This window comes from Oncorhynchus masou, chromosome 13, assembly GCF_036934945.1.
Source record: "Oncorhynchus masou masou isolate Uvic2021 chromosome 13, UVic_Omas_1.1, whole genome shotgun sequence".
NCBI classification, from domain to species: Eukaryota; Metazoa; Chordata; class Actinopteri; order Salmoniformes; family Salmonidae; genus Oncorhynchus; species Oncorhynchus masou.
In genome coordinates this window covers 41,611,667-41,626,372 of record NC_088224.1, presented here as the reverse complement: position 1 = coordinate 41,626,372, position 14,706 = coordinate 41,611,667, and the positions used below count along the sequence as shown (strand labels likewise).

The 14,706-nt window shown below is 42.6% G+C and overlaps 1 long non-coding RNA gene across 2 annotated transcripts in view; it reads right to left on the bottom strand.

Annotated features, from left to right (window-relative positions):
- The window catches only part of LOC135552345 (uncharacterized), a 70,597-nt gene extending 58,456 nt beyond the window's left edge, over window positions 1-12,141 (bottom strand). For both annotated transcript variants that reach the window (XR_010457420.1, XR_010457421.1), the window contains exons 1-2: window positions 10,578-12,141; window positions 2,031-2,088 (exon numbers count right to left, since the gene is read on the bottom strand). This is a non-coding gene — a long non-coding RNA (uncharacterized LOC135552345). The remainder of the gene's footprint in view (window positions 1-2,030; window positions 2,089-10,577) is intronic.
- Window positions 12,142-14,706: the final 2,565 nt, after the last annotated feature.

The window sequence follows — 14,706 nt, the reverse complement described above, 5'->3', positions numbered from 1 at the left end:
ACCAATCAACCTGCACATGTTCTCTACTGTATGCTTATTATTATTGAATGTATGGTTATTTTGACACTTGGTTATTGTTGTTACTGTTGTCCCGTTGACAATTTTGATTCTCATTTTTATTTATTTCTCTATTGTAAATATCCAAAATAAGCTTTGGTAATATGTACATTGTTACGTCATGCCAATAAAGCGAATTGAATTGAATAGAATATTCTGTTCTACTCTATTCTATTCTATTCTATTCTATTCTATGAGAGAGAGAGAGAGAGAGAGAGAGAGAGAGAGAGAGAGAGAGAGAGAGAGAAAAAGGCGGGAGGGTGTGTGCTAAAATAAGAGGCAGGCTCTTGTCAGCACTGTGACCTACTCATGCAGGACTGAGGAATTCTCCCTGTCTAACAGGACACATTCCTCCGGTCCTCAGACATTAACCCAAGCGCTGCCGCCCTGTTGGGGTGGAGCGGGCTACACTGGCAGCCCTCACTGGCACTGGGTTGCACCATTGTACAATGCTCTACACTAGCAACTCATTGTTTTAAATTTGTATTTATTTATTTATTTTTTCTTGGATAGAGACAATGAAGGGAGACAGTGCTCCAAAGGCAGCCACAGTAAACGGCTATACCACCACAGGCCACCACGAGCCACTTCATCAGTACTGTCCTGTGCACACATTCACCAAGCCTAGTTCTGCACACACAATAAATCATCACATATACTGTATCTGAAAAGCCAATAATCTACATATATTGAAGCATGATTAATTGTGATGCCTAAACTGCCACGGCACACACACACAAACACAAACACTGAAGGGAGCCTATACACATTTCTAAACGAACACAGTAAACAAGAATGCGTTGATCAGGTAAGGTACGTAGCATAACCAAGTGAACCATTGAACTGGGTGGAGGTGTGCATATGGTGCTGCAAAAACACATTGTGACAATATCTGGATATGAAGGGCTCTATTGTGTCACCAGGGCAGAATGTCTTATTCTGCTGGTGGGAACTGGGGACGGGGAGTTACAAAGGCAAAAATGTAATGTGAAGCTTCTCAAACCACATGCTCTTCTTTATACTCCTCTGCTTCTCCATGATTCCCTAGCAATTCATTACATACAAGACTGCAGGATCAGGACATGACCAACTGGCAACCTCACCACTTGTAACTCAGTAGGAAATACAGTATGTCAAAGTGACATGAAATACCCATCACTGTAGAACATTATCATTAGTTTGCTCTTTAGCCTCCTTGGTAGAACAACCTTAAACGGAATCATTATAGGATGACTCAGGGAGTTGTAATTCAATTGTTCTGGTGGTAAATCAATGGGTCGATCGGTTCCGAGCTCGAAATGGCTGACCAAGTGATCTTCCTCGCTGCTAGATGTTTGAGAAAAAAGATGACCGATAGAGCACTTGATTCTATTCACATTCAGATGACTTCCCTGAAAGGTAAGTGAAGTATGATGGATGATTTGTGTTGGTTAAGTTTAGACTGAAAATAAAAATATCTCCTTACTTTCGGGGGGGCTAAAAGCACCCAAAAATCATACTTGAGTAAAAGTAAAGATACCTTAATAAAAAAATGACTCGAGTAAAAGTGAAAGTCACCCAGTAAAATACTACTTAAGTAAAAGTCTAAAAGTATTTGCTTTTAAATAAGTACATGTAACAGACAGCCTAATTTCATGTTGTTTTTTAAAATTTACGGATAGCCAGGGACACGCTCCAACACTAAGATATAATTTACAAACAAAGCATGCTTAGTGAATCCGCCAGATTAGAGGAAGTAGGGATGACCAGGGATGTTCTCTTGATAAGTATTTGAATTGGACCATTTTCCTGTCCTGCTAAGCATTCAAAATGTAATAAGTACTGTTGGGTGTCAGGGAAAATGTATGGAGTAAAAAAGTACATCATTTTATTTAGGAATGTAGTGAAGTAAAAGTAGTCAAAAATATAAATAGTAAAGTAAAGTACAGATACCCAAAAAACCTACTTAAGTAATATTTTACACCGCTGCTTACTTTTCAGGTCTCGGGCTACATGGAATGGGATTGGCAATGTTGGGTGCATAGGTCAGGTCTGAAAAAGAGAAGAAAAAAAACGGTTACATTTTTTGCAGTCATCTTTACTTTTGAAAACTTCCTGTTCTAGTTCTGTATGCTTGACTGCTGCTCCCCTAATACCCCTGAAGAGAGGTAGCCTCTGTTTTCTATATATTTGTCTTGGCTTGTTTGTTAGGCTGTCCATTGTTTTTACTGTACATCCACCTGTCTGTTTCCCAGTATGTCTATTAGCATGTCCGCTTACTGTATACAGTTGAAGTCTGAACTTTACATACACCTTAGCCAAATACATTTAAACTCTTTTCACTATTCCTGACATTAAATCTTAGTAAAAAGTCCCTGTGTTAGGTCAGTTAGTATCACCACTTTATTTTAAGAATGTGAAATGTCAGAATAATAGTAGAGATAATTTATTTCAGCTTTTATTTCTTTCATCACATTCCCAGTCAAATCAAATCAAATGTATTTATATAGCCCTTCTTACATCAGCTGATATCTCAAAGTGCTGTACAGAAACCCAGCCTAAAACCCCAAACAACAAGCAATGCAGGTGTAGTAGCAAGGTGGCTAGGACAAACTCCCTAGAAAGGCCAAAACCTAGGAAGAAACCTAGAGAGGAACCAGGCTATGAGGGGTGGCCAGTCCTCTTCTGGCTGTGCCGGGTGGAGATTATAACAGAACATGGCCAAGATGTTCAAATGTTCATAAATGACCTGCATGGTCCAATAATAATAATAATCACAGTAGTTGTCGAAGGGTGCAGCAAGTCAACACCTCAAGAGTAAATGTCAGTTGGCTTTTCATAGCCGATCATTAAGAGTATCTCTACCACTCCTGCTGTCTCTAGAGAGTTGAAAACAGCAGGTCTGGGACAGGTAGCACGTCCGGTGAACAGGTCAGGGTTCCATAGCCGCAGACAGAACAGTTGAAACTGGAGCAGCAGCACGGCCAGGTGGACTGCGGACAGCAAGGAGTCATCATGCGAGGTAGTCCTGAGGCATGGTCCTAGGGCTCAGGTCCTCATCCTGAGACAAGGCCGAGTATAGCCCACAAAGATCTCCGCCACAGCACAACCCAAGGGGGAGCGCCAACCCAGACAGGAAGATCACGTCAGTGACCCAACCCACTCAAGGGACAGCATGAAAGAGCACCAGTAAGCCTGTTACTCAGCCCCTGTAAAAGGGTTAGAGACAGAGAATCCCCGTGGAGAGAGGGGAACCGGCCAGGCAGAGACAACTAGTGCGTCAGAAATTTACATACACTTAATTAGTATTTGGTACCATTGCCTTTAAATTGTTTAACTTGGGTAAAACGTTTTAGGTAGCCTTCCACAAGCTTCCCACAAAAAGTTGGGTGAATTTTGGCCCATTCCTCCAGACAGAGCTGCTGTAACTGAGTCAGGTTTGTAGGCCTCCTTGCTCACACATGCTTTTTCAGTTCTGCCCACAAATGTTCTAGAGAATTGCGGTCATGGCTTTGTGATAGCCACTCCAATACCTTGACTTTGTTGTCCTTAAGCCATTTTGCCACAACTTTGGAAGTATGCTTGGTGTCATTGTTCATTTGGAAGACCCATTTGCGACCAAGCTTTAACTTCCTGACTAATGTCTTGAGATGTTGCTTCAATATATCCACATCATTTTTCTACCTCATGATGCCATCTATTCTGTGAAGTGCACCAGTCCCTCCTGCAGCAAAGCACCCCCACAACATGATGCTGCCACCCCCATGCTTCACGGTTGGAATGGTGTTTTTTGGCTTGCAAGCCTCCCCCTTTTTCCTCCAAACATAACGATGCTCATTATGGCCAAACAGTTATATTTTTGTTTCATCAGACCAGAGGACATTTCTCCAAAAAGTACAATCTTTGTCCCCATGTGCAAACCGTAGTCTGGCTTTTTATGGCGGTTTTGGAGCAGTGGCTTCTTCCTTGCTGAGCGGCCTTTCAGGTTATGTCGATATAGGACTCGTTTTACCGTGGATATATATACTTTTGTACCTGTTTCCTCCAGCATCTTCACAAGGTCCTTTGTTGTTGTTCTGGGATTGATTTGCACTTTTCGCACCAAAGCATGTTCATGTCTAGGAGACAGAACGGTCTCCTTCCTGAGCGGTGTGGCGGCTACGAGGTCCCATGGTGTTTATACCTGCGTACTATTGTTTTTACAGATAAACCTGGTTTCTTTCAGACCATCAGGAAATTGCTCCCAAGGATGAACCAGACTTGTTGAGATCTACCATTTTTTTCTGAGGTCTTGGCTGATTTCTTTTAATTTTCCCATGATGTCAAACATAGATGTCACTGAGTTTGAAGGTAGGCCTTGAAATACATCCACAGGTACACCTCCAATTCACTCAAATTATGTCAATTAGCCTATCAGAAGCTTCTAAAGCCATGACATCATTTTCTGGAATTTTCCAAACTGTTTAAAGGCACAGTCAACTTCTGACCCACTGGAATTGTGATACAGTGAATTATAAGTGAAATAATCTGTCTGTAAACAATTGTTGGAAAAAAATACTTGTGTCATGCACAAGGTAGATGTACTTACCGCCTTGCCAAAACTTAACAAGAAATTTAACAAGAAAAACTTCCGACTTCAACTGTATGTATACCAATCTGGCTATTGCTCTGCGGATATATTGCTCCTACTCTTTGCAACTGTCACACTGGGAGTTCTTCCACACCAGAAATTGACATTCAACCCCTGCCTTCAGAAAGATTCATACCCCTTGACTTTTTCCACATTGTGTTGTGTTACAGCCTGAATTCAAAATGGATTAACTATATTTTTTTGCTCTCACACAAAATACCCCATAATATCAAAGTGAAAACATGTTTTTAGAAATGTTTGTAAATGTATTGAAAATGAAATACAGATATCGCAAATGAATAAGTATTCACATTCCTGATTCAATACATGTGTTAGAATTATGTTTGGCAGTGATTATAGCTGTGTCTTTCTGGGTAAGTCTCTAAGAGTGTTGCACACCTGAATTGTATAACATTTGGCCATTATTCTTTTCAAAATTCTTCAAACTCTGTCAAGTTGGTTGTTGATCATTGCTAAACAGCCATTTTCAAGTGTTGCCATAGATTTTCAAGCCCATTTAAGTCTAAACTGTAACTGGGCCACTCAGGACCATTCAATGTTGTCTTGGTAAGCAACTCCAGTGTATATTTCTCCTTGTGCTTTTGGTAATTGTCCTGCTGAATGGGGATTTTTTCTTCCAGTGTCTGTTGAAAAGCAGACTGAACCAAGTTTTCCTCCATGATTTTTCCTGTGCTTAACTCTATCCCATTTATTTTACCCTAAAAAACTCCCTAGACCTTGCTGATGACAAGCATACCCATAACATGATGCCACCACCACAATGCTTGAAAATATGAAGAGCGGTACTCGGTGATGTGTTGTTTTGGATTTGCCCCAAACATAACAATTTGTATTCATGACATAAAGTACATTTCTGCAGTTTTACTTTAGTGACTTATTGCAAACAGGACGCATGTTTTGGAATATTTTTTATTTTGTACAGGCTTCCTTTTTTTAACGTTGTCATTTAGGTTAGTATTGCAGAGTAACTACAGAGCTCTCTGAAATTAGGTGTCACCCTTGGTCAGTTCAGAGTAATGATCTCTATGTTGATAAAGTTTTTGTAATTTTGTACATTGTATATGTTCAATGTATTTATGCAGGGCTCATCTGTAAAAGAGACCCTATTTATGACTTCCCTCTCAAAATAAAGGTTAAAAAAATAAATTAAAACTGCTGATCTATTCTCAGTTTTCTATCACAGCCATAAACTCTGTAACTGTTTTAAAGTCACTATTGGCCTCATGGTGAAATCCCTGAGTTGTATCCTTCCTCTCCGGCAACTGAGTTAGGAAGGACGCCTGCATATTTGTAGTGACTGGGTGTATTGGTACACCATCCAAAGTGTAATTCTTAGTTTCACCATCCTTAAAGGGATATTCAATATCTGAATTGTCTTGAGTCAATAAGTATTCAAACCCCTTTGTTATGACAAGACAAAATAAGTTTGGGAGTAAAAATGTGCTTAAGTTTCATGGACACACTGTGTGCAATAGTGTTTAACATGATTTTTTAGTGACTACCTCATCTCTGTACCTCACATACATTTATCCCTCAGTCAAGCTGTCAATTTCAAACACAGATTCAACCACAAGTGTAATTAATAACTTCGCCATCCTCAAAGTGATATTCAGTGTCTGCTTTAGGTACCCTTCTTTGAGAGGCATTTGAAAACCTTGCGGGTTTTTGTGGTTGAATCTGTGTTTGAAATTGACAGCTTGACTACGGGATAAATATACGTGTGAGGTACAGAGATGAGGTAGTCACTAAAAAATCATGTTAATTTCTCCATTCTCGGATATTCAATGTATGCTCTTTCTTTTTTTTACCCATCTCTTATTTGCGAGGCTTTGGAAAAGCTCCCTGGTCTTTGTGGTTGAATCTGTGTTTGAAATTCACTGCTTGACTGAGGAGCCTACAGATAATTTTATGTGTAGGGTACGGAGATGAGGTACCGTTACAAAATCACGTTCAATACTATTATTGTTAAACAACTTATTTAGGCTTGCCATAACAAAGGGGTTGAATACTTATAGACTCAAGACATTTCAGCTTTTCATTTTTAATTCATTTGTAAACATTTCTGAAAACACAATTCCACTTTGACATTATGGGACATTGTGGAGGCCAGAGACACAAAATCTCAATTTAAACCATTTTAAAGTCAGCATGTAACACAACAAAATGTGGAAGAAGTCAAAGGGTGTGAATACTTTCTGAAGGCCCTGTATCTAAATGAGTCAACCCCATCTAGACACACACACAGAGCCAGCCTGCAGAGGAAATCCTTAGGTCTGCACTGATCCAGTTAATGTAGGATGCTGCGGTTGAATATTATCTCTTAAGTATGAGCAACAGATTCACTTACAGAAGAATGGAACTGATGGTGAGAGGAACATTCGGATGCTAAAACAATGGTACACGTCGATGGTACACTTATTCCCTACGTAGCGCACAACTTTTGACCAGAGCCCCCATACAGCTCTGGTCAAAAGTAGTGCACTACAAAGGGTATATGGTGCTATTTGAGACCTAACCTAAGAGAGCAAGATTCAGACAGATTAGAGTGATGGGCTTGTACAATATGTATTTCTATTACATGTTTGGAATATCACATGAGCTGCTGGCGGGTGACATTGTTCGTATATTCGTTAAAATTCTCCATATGAGCCTAATGTGATGATGAATGATTTCCACATTTCTGAAATGGATGGATCTAGTAGATTTGAAATCGGGTACAACTAAATATTATGATAATAATGTACTCTTGTGGTATTTAGATGTGATGTCAACCTCCCTCTGAGACATACAGCATTCTTGTAATTTACAACCTGTCTCTTCCACTGCAAGCACAGGTATGTACTGTGCTATAGGTGCTAGGATGGGGCAATCGAGTCCATGCCAGGGGTAGATCCAAGTAGTTCACTACCACTGATCATGAGCCTGCACCCCCATCCAGCCACTGTCACGTAAAGATTACAAAACACCCGGGTCCCAATACAGTACACTGGCATTACCATCAACTACCTACAGGACCGAAATCAAAGGCGGTTTGTTGAGGTTGAGGAACATTCAGAGACATCTGATGGTGGATTTGAATCAAACAAGTGTACTGCCGGATCATGGGATCCTCCCCTGACTGATGCTGCTGCAAACCCAGACGTTTGCCTCATGTGAACTTTGACATCAAAGGCCCCCCCTTTCTTTAAAAGCCATAGGGAGGTTGTGGTGGTGCCAGGGCTGGAACGCCACTAAACAAAGGGACGTCCCACGCAAACTATTGAGATGACGTCTTCTTTAATCAAATCAATACATGTGAATTCATCCTGTAACTATGCATGAAACATGCAATGAAATTAGGCCGCGTATTGTAGTCATACTCGTTCGACTTAAACACAGGGGAGGGAAGAGAGAAAGGGAAAGATTGGTCACTACATGACCTAAAGTATGTGGACACCTGCTCGTCAAACATCTCATTCCAAAATTATGGGCATTAATACGGAGTTGGTCCCCCCTTTGCTGCTATAACAGCCTCCACTCTTCTGGGAAGGCTTTCCACCAGATGTTGGAACATTGCTGCGGGGACTTGCTTCCATTCAGCCACAAGAGCATTAGTTTGGTCGGGAACTCCTACTTAGCGATTAGGCTTGGCTCGCAGTCGGTGTTCCATTTCATACCAAAGGTGTTCGAGGTCAGGGCTCTGTGCAGGCCAGTCAAGTTCTTCGACACCAATCTCGTCAAACCATTTCTGTATGAACCTCACTTTGTGCACGGGGGCATTGTCATTCTGAAACTGGAAAGGGCCTTCCCCAAACTGTTTCCACAAAGTTGAAACCACAGAATTGACTGAAATGTCATTGTATGCTGTAGCATTAAGATTTCCCTTCACTGGAACTAAGGGGCCTAACCAGAACCATGAAAACAGCCCAGACCATTACTCCTCCTCCACCAAACTTTATAGTTGGGACTATAGTTGAGCTATACACTACTAGTGTATAGCTCGCCGCCATTGGACTCTGGAGCAGTGGAAACACATTCTCTGGACGGATGAATCACGCTTCACCATCTGGCAGTCTGACGGACAAATCAGGGTTTGGCGGATGCCAGGAGAACGCTTCCTGCCGATGCACGGTATTGCACATGGTGATCTTAGGCTTGTGTGCGACTGCTCGGCCAGGGAAACACATTTCATGAAGCTCCCGACGAACAGTTATTGTGCTGACGTTGCTTCCAGAGGCAGTTTGGAACTAGGTAGTGAGAGTTACAATCGAGGACAGAGGATTTTTATGTGCTACGTGCTTCAGCAGTCTGCGGTCCCGTTCTGTAAGCTTGTGTGGCCTACCACTTCGCTCTAAGCAGTTGTCGCTCCTCAACGTTTCCATTTCACAATAACAGTACTTACAGTTGACCGGAGCAGCTCTAGCAGGGCAGAAATTTGACGAACTGACTTGTTGGAAAGGTGCCACAAAGTCACTGAGCTCTTCAGTAAGGACATTCTACTGCCAAAGTCTGTCTATGGAGATTGCATGGCTGTGTGCTCGATTTTAAACACTTGTCAGAAACAGGTGTGAAATAGCCGAATCTACTAATTTGAATGGGTGTCCATATACTTGTGTATATGTAGTGTATATCAGGCTGATGATGGAGAGGAGAAGGTGGGTTTACATACTGGTACTGGACATACAATACATATGGTTGGATTAGCAGCTGGGTAGAGAATATTTGGGTCTTTTTCTAACCAACAATCACATATCAATGACATATGTAGTGTGAATCGCCATTGCCTCACATGTCATTACATTAATATGACATGTGAGGCAAAGTAATGAATGACCACAATATCTTACAATTAACACAAGATACTACTATTGCTATTGCTCGGTGTCTAAATTGTATGTACATACCAAGTCTCTCTCTTTACCAGTAAATATCACCACATCAAACAAGTTATCCCCAAAAATGCAGGAAAGACAATCAAACAAACTTTTTGAGTGTTTCGGAACCAGTAGTTAAATTTTCCCCCAATCTATTGATGACACCAGACCATGTCCTGATTTGTGAATATTGTCTTTCAATACAGAAGGACAGACAGATTGAGGGGTACCCGGATGGAAGACGGGACAGAAAAGGGGAAAAAGATAGTAGGAGCATATAACATGTCCTTCATGTCCGACATGTCCTTCATGCCTCCTTTAACGCTTCATTATAACACACAACATCCTTTCGATACACACATCGATATATAACATGAAACGTGATTGGTACAACCCCACGAATGCGTAGGGAGACACAGAAGAGTGATCCGCCAGGCACCGCTCACTCCAACCCCCCAGACCCAGTCTCCCTCTCTCTCTTTCTCCTCTGTCTGGACTCCCAAAACTGGATGCTCTGAATGCAGCCCCCTCCAAAATACCCATCTAAATGCGACCAAGGGTAATCCTACAGGGAGGCACTTAAGATAGCATATGTTAGAGAACAGCAGAGGGGGGAGAGTAAGAGAGAGAGGGAGATAGGGAAGAGAGAGAAGGAGAGAGAGAGAGGGGGGGGATAGGATGGGGGATTAGGATCCTAGGGGAAACATTTTAAAATAGTTGAAAAATGGAGCAAGGCATGAGGAGGGCGGGAGAAAGGAGAATCTGAGAGAAAGAAAGCGATAAATGTATGAAGAGGAAAAAAGGATATGAACAGACACACACAGGCGTGAGGGACATTGACGGAATTATAAAAGATGAGGAAAAGTGAGGGGGCAAAAAACACAAAAGCGATATAGAAAGTAGAGCACACGTTTAGGAGATAAGTCTTGTTCCTTCTCTTTTTTTCCTTATTTTCCCTTGATTTTGACCCTCTACTGGCCCCCCTTCTCTTCTCTCCCTCTAATGTTTCTTGGTAGTGCCGGTACTCTCTCTCCTACCTCTCTTGCTCTCCCACAGATCATGCTCTCCATTTTCTCACTCTTTTTTTCTGCTGTCCCCTTTCATCTGTCCATTCCGTGAGCGTTCTCGTCTTTTCTTCGTCCTCTCTTCCAGAATGGGTATGTGAAGAAATTACTCAAAATGAACCGAATTTTACATTAAAGCTAGAGAGCAATTTTTAATATAAAGAGCTAAAATAATAGGGAGGAGTAGATGCACAAATCAATTGGTAGCATGCAGTCTGATGCAGGGACAATCCAGGGCCTATGTTTTCAGGGGCAGAGGAGGGGTGAAATGGGACTCGTCTCGCTGTACAAGAGGGAAAGACCCAAAGCAAGCAAGGCAAATAAAAAATCAAATAAAAAACTGAGCCCTGCTCTGGCTGCGGTCTCAGGCGAAAGTGGATAGTAGGCGTGTGAGGGAAGGAGTCAGTCCGGGTGTGTGTGCCTGTGTGTAAAGAGGTGGGAGGGGAGAAAAGGGAAAGCTAGCTAGAGCGAGACTGGGATTTCATGGTGAAATATCCAGGAGGGAGGGATAGAAGAGGAGGAGTGTGTTGTTGGGGAGAGAGGGAAGAGGAGGGGGTTGCTGGATTTTTTTTCTCTCTCCCAGTATTCATTTTTGTACTTCCATTTCTTCCCTCATTCCTGGGTTAATACATTTTCTCTCAGAAAGAGAGCATAAGAGCACTGCTCTCTCCACTTTGTGCCTCTTTTTGCCTCCCTTCATCCTTGCTTATTTCCCGCTTAGTCTCCCTTTTATTCAGGCAATTTTCTACATGTGCACTTGAACACTAAATCCTGTCTGACATACCCTCCCCTTTCCCTCTTTCTCTCGCGCGCACTAGCTCTCTCTCTCTCTCTCTCTCTCTCACAGAGGATTGAAATAGTGCTTGCAGGCTAAACACGAGAGATATGGAGAGGGCGAGGGGGACAAAAAGGGGAGAGAGATGTAAATAGAGGGAGGGTGTCAGAAGGTGAGTGTAGCTGGTGCATGAAGTCAGGCGCAGGAGAGCAGAATGAGTGAGCAACGTACTTTACTCAACAAGGCACAAGGTAACAATACACTTGACCAAAACAAGACGGTAAAGATAACGCACGGGTGAACACAGCCATCAAAATAAGCCTAACTGAACATGTAATAATCCCGCACAACACCATGGGGGAAACAGCGGGTTTAAATACAGGAACAAATAAATGTGAAATGGAAAACAGGTGTGTGAAAACAAAGGCAAAACCAAAGGAAAAAGAAAAGTGGATCGCAAATGGGGCGACGCCGACCGCCGAGCGCCGCCCGAACAAGGAGAGGCACCGACTTCGGCGAAAGTCGTGACAGAGGGGAAGAGGCGTAGAAGGGCTGATTCAGAGCTGAGGGTGTCTGTGTGTGTGTGTGTGTGTGACTTATCATTTTTGTTACTTAATACTTCAAATCAAATTTATTTATATAGCCCTTCGTACATCAGCTGATATCTCAAAGTGCTGTACAGAAACCCAGCCTAAAACCCCAAACAGCAAGCAATGCAGATATAGAAGCACGTGGCTAGGAAAAACTCCCTAGAAAGGCCAAAACCTAGGAAGAAACCTAGAGAGGAACCAGGCTATGTGGGGTGGCCAGTCCTCTTCTGGCTGGTGGAGATAATTACAGAACATGGCCAAGATGTTCAAATGTTCATAAATGACCAGCATGGTCCAATAATAATAAGGCAGAACAGTTGAAACTGGAGCAGCAGCACGGCCAGGTGGACTGGGGACAGCAAGGAGTCATCATGTCAGGTAGTCCTGAGGCATGGTCCTAGGGCTCAGGTCCTCCGAGAGAGAGAAAGAAAGAGAGAAAGAGAGAATTAGAGAGAGCACACTTAAATTCACACAGGTCACCGAATAGGACAGGAGAAGTACTCCAGATAAAACAACTAGCCCCCCGACACATAAACTACTGCAGCATAAATACTGGAGGCTGGAGACACTGTGGCCCCATCCGTGGACACCCCCGGACAGGGCCAAAACAGGAAGGATATAACCCCACCCACTTTGCCAAAGCACAGCCCCCACACCAATAGAGGGATATCTTCAACCACCAACTTACCATCCGGAGACAAGGCTGAGTATAGCCCACAAAGATCTCCGCCACGGCACAACACAAGGGGGGGGGGGGCGCCAACCCAGACAGGATGATCACATCAGTGACTCAACCCACTCAGGTGACGTACACCTCCCAGGGACGGTATGAGAGAGCCCCAGTAAGCCAGTGACTCAGCCCCTGTAATAGGGTTAGAGGCAGAGAATCCCAGTGGAAAGAGGGGAACCGTTCAGGCAGAGACAGCAAGGGCGGTTCGTTGCTCCAGAGCCTTTCCGTTCACCTTCCCACTCCTGGGCCAGACAACACTCAATCATATGACCCACTGAAGAGATGAGTCTTCAGTAAAGACTTAAAGGTTGAGACCGATTTTGCGTCTCTGACATGGGTAGGCAGACCGTTCCATAAAAATTGAGCTCTATAGGAGAAAGCCCTGCCTCCAGCTGTTAGTTTAGAAATTCTAGGGACAATTAGGAGGCCTGCGTCTTGTGACCGTAGCGTACGTTTAGGTATGTACGGCAGGACCAAATCAGAGAGATAGGTAGGAGCAAGCCCATGTAATGCTTTGTAGGTTAGCAGTAAAACCTTGAAATCAGCCCTTGCTTTGACAGGAAGCCAGTGTAGGGAGGCTAGCACTGGAGTAATATGATCAAATGTTTTGGTTCCAGTCAGGATTCTAGCAGCCGTATTTAGCACTAACTGAAGTTTATTTAGTGCTTTATCCGGGTAGCCGGAAAGTAGAGCATTGCAGTAGTCTAACCTAGAAATGACAAAAGCATGGATTAATTTTTCTGCATCATTTTTGGACAGAAAGTTTTGGATTTTTGCAATGTTACGTAGATGGAAAAAAGCTGTCCTTGAAATGGTCTTGATATGTTCTTCAAAAGAGAGATCAGGGTCCAGAGTAACGCCGAGGTCCTTCACAGTTTTATTTGAGACCACTGTACAACCATTAAGATGAATTGTCAGATTCAACAGAAGATCTCTTTGTTTCTTGGGACCTAGAACAAGCATCTCTGTTTTGTCCGAGTTTAAAAGTAGAAAGTTTGCAGCCATCCACTTCCTTATGTCTGAAACACATGCTTCTAGCGAGGGCAATTTTGGGGCTTCACCATGTTTCATTGAAATGTACAGCTGTGTGTCATCCGCATAGCAGTGAAAGTTAACATTATGTTTTCGAATGACATCCCCAAGAGGTAAAATATATAGTGAAAACAATAATGGTCCTAAAACGGAACCTTGAGGAACACCGAAATGTACAGTTGATTTGTCAGAGGACAAACCATTTACAGAGACAAACTGATATCTTTCCGACAGATAAGATCTAAACCAGGCCAGAACTTGTCCTTGTAGACCAATTTGGGTTTCCAATCTCTCCAAAAGAATGTGGTGATCGATGGTATCAAAAGCAGCACTAAGGTCTAGGAGCACGAGGACAGATGCAGAGCCTCGGTCTGATGCCAGTAAAAGGTCATTTACCACCTTCACAAGTGCAGTCTCAGTGCTATGATGGGGTCTAAAACCAGACTGAAGCATTTCGTATACATTGTTTTTCTTCAGGAAGGCAGTGTTGCTGCGCAACAGCCTTTTCTAAAATTTTTGAGAGGAATGGAAGATTCGATATAGGCCAATAGTTTTTTATATTTTCTGGGTCAAGGTTTGGCTTTTTCAAGAGAGGCTTTATTACTGCCACTTTTAGTGAGTTTGGTACACATCCTGTGGATAGAGAGACGTTTATTATGTTCAACATAGGAGGGCCAAGCACAGGAAGCAGCTCTTTCAGTAGTTTAGTTGGAAGTCCCGTATGCAGCTTGAAGGTTTAGAGGCCATGATTATTTTCATCATTGTGTCAAGAGATATAGTACTAAAACACTTGAGCGTCTCTCTTGATCCTAGGTCCTGGCAGAGTTGTGCAGACTCAGGACAACTGAGCTTTGAAGGAATACGCAGATTTAAAGAGGAGTCCGTAATTTGCTTCGTAATAATCATGATCTTTTCCTCAAAGAAGTTCATGAATTTATCACTGCTAAAGTGAAAGCCATCCTCTCTTGGGGAATG